Here is a 13702-nt window from a genome sequence, read left to right on the forward strand (position 1 = left end):
GCCATATTACATTGTCTAAAGCATGTAATTCTTTACTATCCAACTCTGGAATGAACTACTGAGGAAAAATCTACGTGATCTTAGGCCAGAGGGGTCTAAATAAGTTTTGGATTTAAGCCTTTCATGAACACAAGGTTTGAAGGTGGTATTTTCTCAAGGGCACATCCATTCCTGTGAATCCAGAAAACACTAGAGATACTGAGGTTGATATGCAGAGGATGAACAATAAATGAGAGCAGAATTTAATTGTTTAATTCTGATTGAAAGGGAAAGATGGAAGAGAAACACCAAATTAGTATAGGCACTGGATAGAAGATTTTAAGAGTTGGAAAGTAAGAACCAAAACAAATGCCTGTTAGACTAATTGGAACTTTTAAATGAGCTGGAAAGAGTTGAACACATGTTATTTTGTGGTTTCTCATACCACCCCACCCTACCCTCAATCATTATGAGGCAGCAGTGGAATAACTTGATAAAGTAAGTTTTGCCTCACCGGCATATAACATTTTTGGTGAATGAGTAACTGGCTAGATCATAAAATCAGAATACAGACATTTCTTAAAAAGTCAAATGCTTTTGGAAAGTAACCTGAGGGTATCTTTCATGATTCCACTCACAGACTTTAGACTTCACCTGTTCCTCAGTTGACTGTGATGTGATGGCATCACATGGCTTAGGTGTGTCACAGGTTGCCAGCTGCACACACGGCATTGGTCACAGGCTACAGAGCTGGGAATCAGGGTTCATGAGACAAAGCTCATTTCAGATATCTGCCATTCCAAATGTCAGGACAAGTAAAGATTAAACGGAGGGAAACTGGAGACAAAAAGAAAGGAAGGGAAAACCTGAGGTCACAAATGAAGACCAAGTTTATTTCTCTATTTATTTGTTTTATTTGCTCTTCTGACATTTATCCCTTGACTTTTCTGTTTCACATGTACATATACACACATATGTATGCATATTTATATACATAGATATGCACAAATACACGGTTCCTATATTTCTCCTCTTCCGCTATTAAAATCGTAATATCCATCCTATTTATGTGGGAGGAGCATGAAACAGATAAAATAACAAAATCACATTTTGTTGCAGGAGGACTACCGCCTGAGGACATTTAGAAGTTAGAGACCAGAATAAGTAGAGAGAGAAGGGTGTCACAGTAATAAGGGAAAGTCTTCCAAGATACACTCAGCCAAGAATGTGTTTTCTTTTCCTTCTTAAATCCAGGGTGGTCTATAAAACCACTCTCATTAAAGCTTCAGAAAAAACTTTGACTAGCATTTTTGGTAGAGGGAAGGAGTAGGCATTTACAAGCATTTCCAATGAACTGGTTAACAGAATATATAACATTGGAGGAGCCTCCCATGTCTAACATTTCATACATTTGCTTGGATTCGTAAAATTGGAAATAGGAAAATAAATGACGGGAGGACCATAACGGTGAAACCAAGCAGAAAGCCTGAACTTTAAACAATTGCAGACTGAAAAATCAAAAGCTCTGTAACTATATGTGCACTCTAATTCTAAGTGACCAGTTTGATGGTGAACCAATGTGGAAAAGGGTTTGATGTGGAGCAGATGAGGCTCAAGAAGAAAACTAAAAACATGAGAATCTTTAGTCTAAGGGAAGATAGTCCCTAGCAAGAAGAGACTGGTAGTCAGAATCAAAACTATGGAACAATGGCTTGCCCTCCTAAACTTGCTTAGTTCACCCTCTCAAATATTGATGTCCTCTGTTACCTCTGGGAGGAGTTATCTTCAGCCCCATGAAACCCAAACCTGACCCTAGCTTCTCAAAAATCACCTGCCTAAGCTAGCTGTGGGGTCCCTGCAAAGTGGTAGGAATCTGATATTCTGGAGATCCAATTAAGTTGATCGGGTATATATTTCTTTTCATAACATTGCCTGAGCAAAATCAAGTTTTGTTCACATACTTTCCGCCCAACTAGACCATGATCTTTTCAGGGAAAGTTACTATGTCTTATTCATTCATATATCCCCAATGCACATAGTTGATGCTCAAAAATATTTACTGAATGAATAGACCAATGTGCCATGAAAGCAAAAGTGGCTTCAAAGTAAACTATTGACAGTCATGTATTCATTCAGTATACATTTACTGAGCACCCAGCTCTTATGCTAACTAACTAGGGATAAAAAAATAACAGGCAACACGTGCCCTCAAGGAGCTCACATCTCAAGGGGAGACAAGATCTATGATGGAGGGAGAGTAGAATAGAAAGAAGAGGGCAGACTCAGAGACAGTGAGGACATAAAACAAATAGGACTGGATACCTGTTTCTCACTTAGATGGAATGAATGGATGGTAAGGAAATTAGGAGAAGAGCTTGATAAAGGGAGAGACATAAGAAATTCTAGTCTAAGGGGAAAAGCCATTCGAGAGAAAGGAGATAGTTGATATAGTGAAAACCCTCAAGGCCCCGCCCCCCACAAAGTGAGACCCAAAGACAGGGTAGGTAATAAGTAAAGTATTCCTCCAATAATGGTAAGTCCTCTGCATATTAAAGCAGCCTAGACCATTTTTAGCAACTCTGAGAACTTAATGTCTACTTTGATATATCTTCTGCCCACTGATCCTAGTTCCATCTAGGAAAGCCACAGAGAATAGGTTAAATTCTTCTTCTATGTGATAGCCCTTTAAATGCATGCTCTCCTTTCCTTTTAACTGAAGTTCATATAAGATTTTCATACATTTCACCATTTTTCCCCATCCTCATGCTTCTAGATTGACTAATTGGAAAATGGAAACTCTAAGAGAATATGAAAGATAAGGAATCTGAAAATTATGGTTGGCAGTGCTAGGAGGTATGGTCATAGAAGAGGGAATATTAATCACCTACGTGTTAAGCACTAGGTTAGGACCTTTTTATACAAACTAAAATGCCACAGGGATCTGAAGCTAATTCCATGACACCTTATTCTCCTCCTCCAGTTCATTACCATTTACTTTCTTATAAGCATTCTCCTTTATTAGGTCAGTTATCATGTCCTTAAAATATATTCATTCTGTTTTCTTTTCCTATTCTTCCGTATGAAACTACTTATGAAAATAATGTGTTGGGCAGTGAGATAAGTATTTCACAGTCTTTTAGAAATAAGATATACTTAAATGTGAGGCCACAAGCAACGATGAACCAGCCCTATCTTTGGACATCTTAAGTCATCCAAACATTTCCTTTGTGGCAAGTTGTAAAGAAAAAAGAGTGAGTGTTTTTACTGTACCATATGCTGCAGTTATTTTTATACATCGAAGGTAAAGGAGTAGAGAGGTATAAATTCATTTTTAGATTTACATACATGGTATAATTAGCTTATAAAATAAGGAAAGACATTGCTGAATCAAGAAAGAAACAATTTCTTCTAGACATCAGAATCTATTTGGAAATTGTCTCTTCCAACTGGACTTTCATCTGACTCTCAACATTTCAAGTCAGATATCTCTTAAATAACATACTCCTTTTCATAGGTTGAATAGCTTCAAATGAGGCTCAATTTACTCCTTGTCTCTGTAAAGTCATTCACTTTACAATTCACCTTTCTTATCATCTTGTCACACTTTATGCTGACAATTTATACATGCAAACCCAACATTTCAGAATCAAAGACTACAGTGTCCAAACCAGCACCATCTTCTTCTCTTTAGGGTCTTGTTCTACATGTATAGGCCTTGAGACAAGGGTTAAAAAATATACTTCATCCATTATCAACATTCTAGGATCTTTTTTCCTATAAGGAGTTTTAGCATCACCGTGTTCCACAACTCTCTCTTTCCCTTTGAAGCAAAACCCAGCATAAACTGGACAAACCCCCAAAATAGGCTCTCCATTTCCTGCAGCCCCTGTAGCCTCTAGCAGTCTAGTCTATCCCTGGGCAATGCATTCAAATCTCCAACTAATTATGTAATCAAATCTGTTTAAAATTCCATCCCTTGAATTTGTGTTTGGCAAAGATGGGATCACCTGTTCGTTAAATGAAACGCTTCCCCTAAAAACGCACACCGTATATTTTGAGAACATAGTAGGACCTTGAACTTGTTTCAACGAGGATATTTTACTCCCACTGCCATTCTACCACACTTTCAACATATTATCCCTCTTGAGTTTCATATTTATATTATCAAACAAACAACATATCAATTAATATCTAGCATTTTGCATCTAGTACATTCTCATCACTTCCAGTTGGCTTGTGGCTCATTTCATTGTACACTTACTTCTCCACACTACTAGACAAGTTTTGTTTTTATAGTATTAAAAACAAAACAAAACAAAACAGGGCTGCTGTCAAACATTATATAAGGAAATGGTTTCCTTGACAACCATAACCACAAGCAAGTTGTTTGAACCTCTTCCTCATTGCACGGTTTGTTTAGTTACTAAAATATTTCAGAACATTTTGATGCAGAGTCAGGTACTAAATATCTGAATGTTTAGAACCAGCTGGAAGCAGAGCAGGTGATAAACTATCCAAACAGCTGTAAAGTATTTAACGCTAACCGTTTTCAAGTATTAGAGTTCAGCCTCGTGACACAGTCTCTAAAAGGACAACTGTTGAAAGCTTGATATTTAAGATCCAGAATAAATGGATCTACCCCAAAGACATAATTAAAAAAAAAATAGTAGCTAGACATGCCAAAGAAGTGAAAGACATTGTTTGATATGGAAAATGACATTTTGGCTGTATTAATTGCCAAATGTAAATTCTGTAACAGAAAAGAGGTCTGCTTCAGGGTTATCAGTAGAACTCCAGAAATTTGGTCAACAGTGCTCTTAAGAGTATGTCTCTTAACAAATTTAGACACAAAATAGGGAGTATCACTAAAACCGTTACTGAAAAATTGCAATGTAAAGAAAATGTCTCATAGCTCATAAGATTAAAAAAATCTCTATCTCTGGAAAACTCCCAAACTAAAAATATTTTCCCATATATCAGTTTTTCACCAATAAAATGGAAATATACAGCTTGCAAGGATTATAAAAAACATTAGAAAAATCAATAGGAGATTGCATACAATGTGATTAGCATCCCGACATAACACTACGAACAAGAGCATATAACCCCTATACTGTCCAATTCTCCTTCTGAAACCTGTCAAAGACAGAATATAATAACACAGTTTACTTCACTCCCAAACCATTCTGAATTTGGGGATGTCTTCAGACTATCTAGAATTAGAGTAACTGGACTGAAATAAATTATATAAACAGTTATGTTTGTGTTCATACGTGTTTATTAAGAAACAACTGTGTGAAAATATGGGTCAAAATTTAACTAAGGAGGACTTCCCTGGTGGTGCAGTGGTTAAGAATCCACCTGCCAATGCAGGGGCCACGGGTTCGAGCCCTGGTCTGGGAAGATCCCACATGCCATGGAGCAACTAAGCCCGTGCACCACAGCTACTGAAGCTCGCACGCCTAGAGCCCGTGCTCCGCAACAAGAGAAGCCACTGCAATGAGAAGCCCGCGCACCGCAACGAAGAGTAACCCCTGCTCGCCACAGCTAGAGAAAGCCCGCGTGCAGCAGCGAAGAGCCAATGCAGCCAAAAATAAATTAAATAAATAAATAAATAAATAAAAATTTAACTAAGGAAAGTAGTGGAAACTCTTTGAGAAATTGGAGCTGTGGGTCCCCTGACAGGCTGAGAAGCAGGTGGAGAAGACAAATAGAATTTTACTTTCAAGCTCTGAGAGAGTCTTTGAATTTAGATATGAATTAAGCAGCAGGGGTTGGGGAGGCAGGAAGGAAGAATGGATGGAGGGAAGGAGACAGGGAGGGAGATAAGAAAGGAGGGAGGAAAAAAAAGAAAAGAAAAGAAAGAGAGTTCTGGAAAGCAGAGATTCCAGGTACCATTCTAAGGCAGTTTTGAGAACAGTGTCAAAATGAAGCCAAAGAAATTTATCTGAGGCCTAGCCATAAAAGGACCTCAGTTCTCCATGACTGAGAGCTTAAACGTTTTTACATAATTACATTCTTAACATACTGCTCTACAGATATAGAATGTTAGAGCCCTTCCATTCAGCCATGTGTTGGAACAGAACCAGAATTGTAAGGAGAGCTTTGACACTGTCACAACCCCTCCTTGGCCCCCTCCTTGGCCCATAAAAGGTCTCTACTCAGGTGGCATCCATATTTGAATTCTCAACATTTGCCTGAGGAATTCTGTCCGATGGGTTCTAGACATAACTGGCCACAGAGGAGTGTGCATTCCAGGAGGTATTTGTCAGGCAGAATCTCATCAAACTCACTGCTTTCAGTACCTCAAGTGCTTGCTCGGGAAACATCATCATGGAGCCTTGCCTGAAGGATAGAAAATCCAGACATTCCTCTGCACACTCTAAAATCTATCTTTGGAGTGATCCAAGCCAGTAGAGATCTTCATATCTAGATGGTCTCATTTAGATCTTTCCCTCTTTTGATGAATTTTATTTATTTTAGTTTTAAAATGTATATATATCTGTAGTTCACTTTGTTCTGTAAAAAAAATTTAAGATAGGAATTTTGTTAAATTGAACTGTGGGATGACACCATTAGCCTTTATTTGAGGAACATTATGGGAAACATGTCTATGAAACTCCTATCAAGACACTATTGAGAATGTTATTCATTATATTTCAAAGTGTGCTCCCTAAGAAGACCCCCTGGAAAAAAGTGCCCTCTTGCTTTGGTACAAAGAAGTGTTGTACTTCTTTTCTTATGGACATTGACTCATATAATAGACCGTATTTCTCTCTGGGCACAGAGACTTGTGGCCTTTGTTTGTCCATCATACAGAACCTCGCGGCATACATTTTTGTGGATTCACTCCTGGACTCATCATTCTTTCCCTCCTCCTATTTTCTCTGCATTCAAATAGTCCCACTTTAAAAATTTTTGAATTAGTTAATATTCAAAAAAAGTACCACGGGTTAGGACAACGCATCTCCTCCTCACAGATGGAGAGAGGCAAGCGTACTACATTGGGGTAGGGCAGGAATCCTACCCATGCAGACCCAGAAAGGAGTCTGAGCCTCTCTTCTCCCCATCGAGAAAGAGTACAGTAAAATCACAGGCCACCATCATCAGCCAGACCATCTCATCCATGGGAGGGTAACTTTTAGGGAATGCATTTTGGAGTGTCATAAAGTACCACTCAGTTCTCCTGTACAATCATAAAATAAAATACGCAGCACTTTTTAAAAATGAAAATAAGAAACTAGAGTTCATGATTAGGATGAAATATTTACTTTATCCCTTGGATAGGATGGAGACAGCCTACTGCCCTAAAGGACAGTGCTGACTTCCTCAGTGTCTGGACACGCCCATGCCTGCAGCAGAAGGAATCAAATGAGAAGACCGTGATAGAAGCCAGCTCTTCTGTAATTCCTGGGGGGAGCAATCCTCATTAACCCCCTAGAATGGGTGTAGCTTGTTCTAATTTCTTTTGGCTCTACACAAGGACGCCCCTCACTCCCTAAAACTTTGACTTGGCTGTTAACCTCAGCCTCTCTACTTAACTCTGCTCTGGTCCTTTCCTTAACCCACTATTTTTGTTCACTGTCCCCAGGGTTCTATACCTGGCATTATACACCTGGCCTAGGTCACCAGGAGAACGCATCCATCCCCTATCCACAGTTACTCCCTTGAACTAAAGTGAATGACATTTCCTGGTTTTAAAACTGAAAACCTCACATCCTTGGAAACCTCTCAGTCCCAGGCAAACAAGGATAGCTGGTCACTCCCAGTCTACACTGAGCACATAGGAAGTTGATGGCAGAAATGGAATCTTGTTTATTTCATTCCTTATCTAATATATGAGTAGTAAAAAAGACAGCTCTGTGAGCAAAAATCACAGAACTAAGTTATCTAAGTATGTATGAGCAACATGGTAATAGCCATAAAACTTAAATCTCATTCTCCTCACCCTGCACGCTTCAGAAATGCCTCTGCTGCCTTTTACCACTGTATGCTTATGTAATATAATTTTTAAATTGGCCCAAGGAAAATGAGGTAAGACAGTATATCTTCTATCTAAAAATAAACAAGGAATTCTTGGACTTCCCTGGTGGCACAGTGGTTAAGAATCCGCCTGCCAATGCAGGGGACACGGGTTCGATCCCTGGTCCAGGAAGATCCCACATGTCGCGGAGCAACTAAGCCCGTGCGCCACAACTACTGAGTCTGCGCACCCAGAGCCCGTGCTCCACAACAAGAGAAGATACCGCAGTGAGAAGCCCCCGCTCACTGCAACTAGAGAAAGCCCACACGCAGCAATGAGGACCCAATGCAGCCAAATATAAAGAAATAAAATAACTTTATAAAAAATAAAAATAAAAAAACAATGAATTCTAAATCCAAATAGAAATGATTTTCAGATAATTCAATTTTATCACATCTCCATCTCTCTCCTCTCCCTTTCGTGTAAATACAAGAGCTGCCTATGAATCTATCTCAAAAGACAAAGGGAAAAAACAAAACTCTGTGCCCAGGGAAACCTGATTTTACAAACCAGGAAGTGATCAAATTTCCAAAACATAATTGCCATAATCCCTGATCAACAGAAAGGGCACTCTAGAAGTACAAATAGTCAATATACACAATAGGACTCACATCTTGCAAATTAGTCACTGATCCTTTATGCATTTCTTAACTCACCCAGTCTCAGAAAATGTGCACATAAAGATTCTTGTTTACATTACGGTCTCAATTGTGAGTTTTTAAGCAACCAACAGGGCAACCTATCCACATATGTTCATTATGACCCTTTCTAACAAAGAATATTTCCTTAAACTGTTTCAACAAAAAGAAGTTAATGCATAAGCATTTCAGAGTTCTGACTTTTTTAAGTTTGCATACTTGTTGATATATTGGAGAAAAGATATACTTGGTGTACATTGGAATTGAGAGTCAGATTAATTCCATCCAACATACATATAGTCCTACATCTAATTCTGGAGGTAATATAATCATTCTGTCATGTCTGATGGATGCCTGAATAGATTTTAGGATTTTGAAAGTCTCAAGTTAAGCTTCTAGTTTATTCCTCTAAATCTCCAAGGCTTTAGATAAAAATGATCTCTTATATCTTCACTATAAGACTCGCGTATGAAACTCTCCAGCAGGAAAACATCCTTAAAACTAGATATATTTTATAATTGATTGTGTGTCCACATTACCTGAATATAGGACACCAATGCTGAAGCTGCTTTAAAATAACAGTAGGAAAACTGGTTGCCAGTGGGGAAAGCCCCAGAGATAGGAACGTCAATTTACTGCAGACATTTGTGATAAAAGGGGAAATCTGGTCGTTTTTCTTAAAGGAAAACGAGTCAGACATGGCAAATCTGTTGGCACTAAAACCTAATACTATGCCTATTTTAAAAGAACAACACATTTTAAAAAATAGACTTTACTTTTTAGAGTAGTTTTAGGTTTTTAGAGGAAAAAGAGAGATTTCCGTATACCCCTTCCCCCTACACATACACAACTGCCACCACCATCTAACAACAGAGTGATACATATGTTACCATTGATGGACCTGAACTGATACATCATCATCACCCAATGTCCATAGTTTACATACAGTTCACTCTTGGTGGTATACATTCTATGGGTTTGGACAAATGTATAATGATACGTATGCACCATTGTAGTATCATACGGAATAGTTTCACTGCTCTAAAATCCCCTGTGCTTTACCTATTCATCTCTCCCAACCCCTGGCAACCACTGATCCTTTTACTGTCTTCACAGTTTTGCCTTCCCCCAAAATGTCATATAGTTGGAATCATATAATATGTAGCCTTTGCAGATTGGCTTCTTTCACTTTGAAATATGCATTTAAGATTCCTCCATGTCTTTTCATGGCTTGATAGCTCATTTCTTTAGAACCACACTTTTTTTTTTTTTTTTAATTGAGCTTTCTTCCTTAACTTAGAACTGTGATGTCCATGGTTGGAGGTAGAGTTTGTGTTTTACAAATTGGTAAACATAACATATTGGAGTAGGTAAGCCCTGGACTTAGAGACAGCAGTCATGGGTCCAAGTTCCAGCTCTGCAATTTACTAGAATGAGACCTTGGAGAAGTCACTTAACCACTGAGGTGAGTAAAGATTGAACATAAATAGGCTTAATTATCCATGAGGAAACTTGGTTTAAGATTGTGCCCGAAAGGTGTGTCCTTGAAATGGTGGTCAAACACTGATCTAGTCAAATCTTCTATTTTGCTAAGTGAAACAGTGAAATGAACACACATAAGAAATAGGGAGTTACTAAGTTTGAGGGAATAAAAAGAAGATAGATCATAAAACTCTGGAATTCTAAAATAAATTCAAGTTATACCCATACAGTGGAAAAAAATATAGCCAATAAAAATCACGATTTAGGGTATGGAAGATTTTACTAGTAGGGGATCACTCTCATAAGTAATTATGGGGGAAAAGAGATATAAAGATGCATATACAGAATTATACTAAACGTTGCCCATACATAGGATCATAAATGAAGGTGGCTAAGGAAATATACCAAAATGCTTATCAGTGCTTATCTCTGGGTAATAATTATAATTGTACCACCCAGGGTTTCAGCAGAAAAGAGATGAAACTCTTTAAGTAATTTAAGGAAACTTTATTAAGGGACTCTTTGCAAGATATGGGTGCAGAATGGTACAGGTTCCCAGAGTAGACCCCATTACCAGCCTACACTGGTACAGGCTGGGATAGGAAGTGGTTTCCTGAACATGTAGAGAGAGAATTCTATTAAGGGGGCTGCTTGGTAGGAGCTGTGCCCTTCAATCAAGGCCCACAGCCAGCTGGCAGCAACCCCACAGGGAGGAAATAAATAACCCAACCTCACTCACACTGGCAAAACCCAAGGGGAAGTCAGAAGGCAAGGGGGGCCTTTGGATGCAGGTGAGCCACCCAGGCACTCCGCAGCATGGAGAAGGATAGATCTAGAGAAACAAACAGGGTGGTTTAATTTTCCTTTTTTTTCTTATCTGAATTTTCTATATTTTCTCCAAGGAGTATGTAAAACATGTATTCCATAGCTTTACGTTTCTTTTTCTCCTGTGGCATTTCAAGTTTGTCATTCTTTGCAGACATGTGGGTGAGAAAAAAAGATTGAAAATAAACAGGAGGGAAAATGAGAAATTATGGAAAGGCTAACCTGTGGAGTGATGCAGGGGATATAAAGGACACACTTGGTGGCTAAAGAAAACAGGCGTCTGAGGGTCACTGCCCCAGCTCCACATTGTATGCTCATTAACGACTAATAATAATAGAAATAATAGTAATTTTTTTACATTTCATTTATTTTTTTAATGTTATTGAAATAATAGTAATTTTAAGGGAAATTTTAAGGGACTTTCCTGCATCTACTTTGACATACACAGTCAGCCCTGAATGGAAACATCATTTCAGAGCTGCCAAGGGCCTTTCCAGCATCCAGAAACCACTTTGTCTTCTCTTGTCTCTCATCTAAACGCATCTGCTTTCAAACCCAAAATGGGAATTTTTGCAAGTGTACCAGATCGAGTACAATCCAAACCTAGCAGATCTTACAGATGCGACCAGTTTCAGTACAAGCAGGGGTCAAGCCGAGCAAATTACAGTCACTGGCTAATTGCACGCAGGTGAAATTGGGAATAAGATGTGTGGTCTCCACCTCCTCAGAGCTCAGTTCTGTAAGGCTAACACTCTGTTCTTCAAAAGCCCTCGCTATGGGGCTTCCCTGGTGGCGCAGTGGTTGAGAATCTGCCTGCCAATGCAGGGGACACGGGTTCGAGCCCTGGTCTGGGAAGATCCCACATGCCACGGAGCAACTAGGCCCGTGAGCCACAACTACTGAGCCTGCGCGTCTGGAGCCTGTGCTCCGCAACAAGAGAGGCCGCGATAGTGAGAGGCCCGCGCACCGCGATGAAGGGTGGCCCCCGCTCGCCGCAACTAGAGAAAGCCCTCGCACAGAAACGAAGACCCAACACAGCTAAAAAAAAAAAAAAAAAAAAAAAAGGTCTTCACGATGCATCTAGGACGCCTATGGCCATCCAGTAGAGGGGAACAGTAGATCTAGCAGAGCCTGGCCCTCTGCAAGGACTCCCCAGTGGAGGCACAGCTCCAAATGGCTTCATCTGTGTCAGGGAGGCAGGGTCCCCTGAGTTCATTTCTCCCATCACAGTCTGGTCTGCGGCTGCTCCCTTAGCAACCCTGCGGCTGCTGCCAGCAGTCATGGGAACAGGAATTATGACCTTCACCTCAAACTGCAACCCTGAAAACAAAAGCCACAGCACCACCAGCCTCAGCAACATCTAATTTATGGCTGAGTTGCCTGCCTGTATATTTCAGACCCCAGGCAGCCCCTGAGTGAGGTAGGCAGAGGGCTACTCCACTAAAGGGGCAGTGGGAGAGCCAGAAGTCCCGAAGCAGACGTCCAAACCTAATCAAGAAGAAATCTAAGGGCAGAGAGAATCAATGCTGGTCTTTGGCAGGTCTGTGGCTCTTTAATTTAACAGACCCTTGACTTGACATTACAGTCAATGCAAGAGAGGTGAGGGTGGTTCTCAACAAGCAAAAGCCTGTTTCAATTGTAAAATCTCAAATAAGTGGTGGCAACTATTAGCATGGATTATTAGCTGGTAGGTACCTCTGGAGATTTCAAGCCACTAGGATTTTCTAGAAATAGTTGATTTAAGACAAGTTGGGGAAGCACACTGTGTGAGAGTTTCTCTAGTGTAACTTAACTTTCCTATTAAGGAAAACAACTTTAGTAATTTGCATTGAACCATTTATATGCAATCAAGAGTTAGTCTTCCTTTCAATGGCGTATAAAAATAGATAGCATGCGGGCTTCCTTGGTGGCGCAGTGGTTGAGAATCTGCCTGCTAATGCAGGGGACACGGGTTCGAGCCCTGGTCTGGGAAGATCCCACATGCCACGGAGCAACTAGGCCCGTGAGCCACAACTGCTGAGCCTGCGCGTCTGGAGCCTGTGCTCCGCAACAAGAGAGGCCGCGATAGTGAGAGGCCCGCGCACCGCGATGAAGAGTGGCCCCCGCTTGCCGCAACTGGAGAAAGCCCTAGCACAGAAACGAAGACCCAACATAGCAATCAATCAGCTAATCAATAAATAAATCTTTAAAAAAAAAAAAAAAAAAGATAGCATAAATGTTAGAGCTGGAAGAGACTAGACAGCACTGTTTTTAATTTGTTAAGCAAAGGAACCCTTTTTAAAAAGATAAATCTTTCATGCAACCTCAATATACCTAGAACAGATGAGAGAAATATTTTATTGACATAAATTTATAAGATCTCATTTCTCTCCAACGCTATAAATTTAGTCACTAAGAGCAAGGAAGTTTTCTGGGTGGACGTGATCTGGATTTAGATATGACTTGCAGACATATCAGTTCTAGAATCTAATTTTTTTTTTCGTATTTTCTTTGCAACTACTTTTGGGAGTGATGACAGTGGCTCCCACAGATAAATTGCTGCCGACGGTGAGGATGTTTTGTAACAGCTTTTTTTTCTTTTTTCTTTTTTGGCAACTTTAGGGCATTCTATCATTAAACAGAGCAAATGAAGTTTCCTCCCAAAGTCTTCACTAAAACAAGTTAACACTGGCAATGTTTTAAGAAGCTGTGGTCTCCAAAGAGTTAAAAGATTCTTCAAAAATGATTGTGGTGTGTTCTTAGCAAAAGTCATCTC

The 13702-nt window shown here is 39.7% G+C and overlaps 1 long non-coding RNA gene across 4 annotated transcripts in view; it reads left to right on the forward strand.

Moving 5' to 3' along the window:
* LOC309666450 overlaps positions 1–13702 on the forward strand; it is a 42094-nt gene that overhangs the window by 16800 nt on the left and 11592 nt on the right. The gene's annotated exons all lie outside the window — the stretch shown is intronic.

Source organism: Balaenoptera physalus (assembly GCF_965194825.1).
Source record: "Balaenoptera physalus genome assembly, chromosome: 1".
Classification (NCBI taxonomy): Eukaryota; Metazoa; Chordata; class Mammalia; order Artiodactyla; family Balaenopteridae; genus Balaenoptera; species Balaenoptera physalus.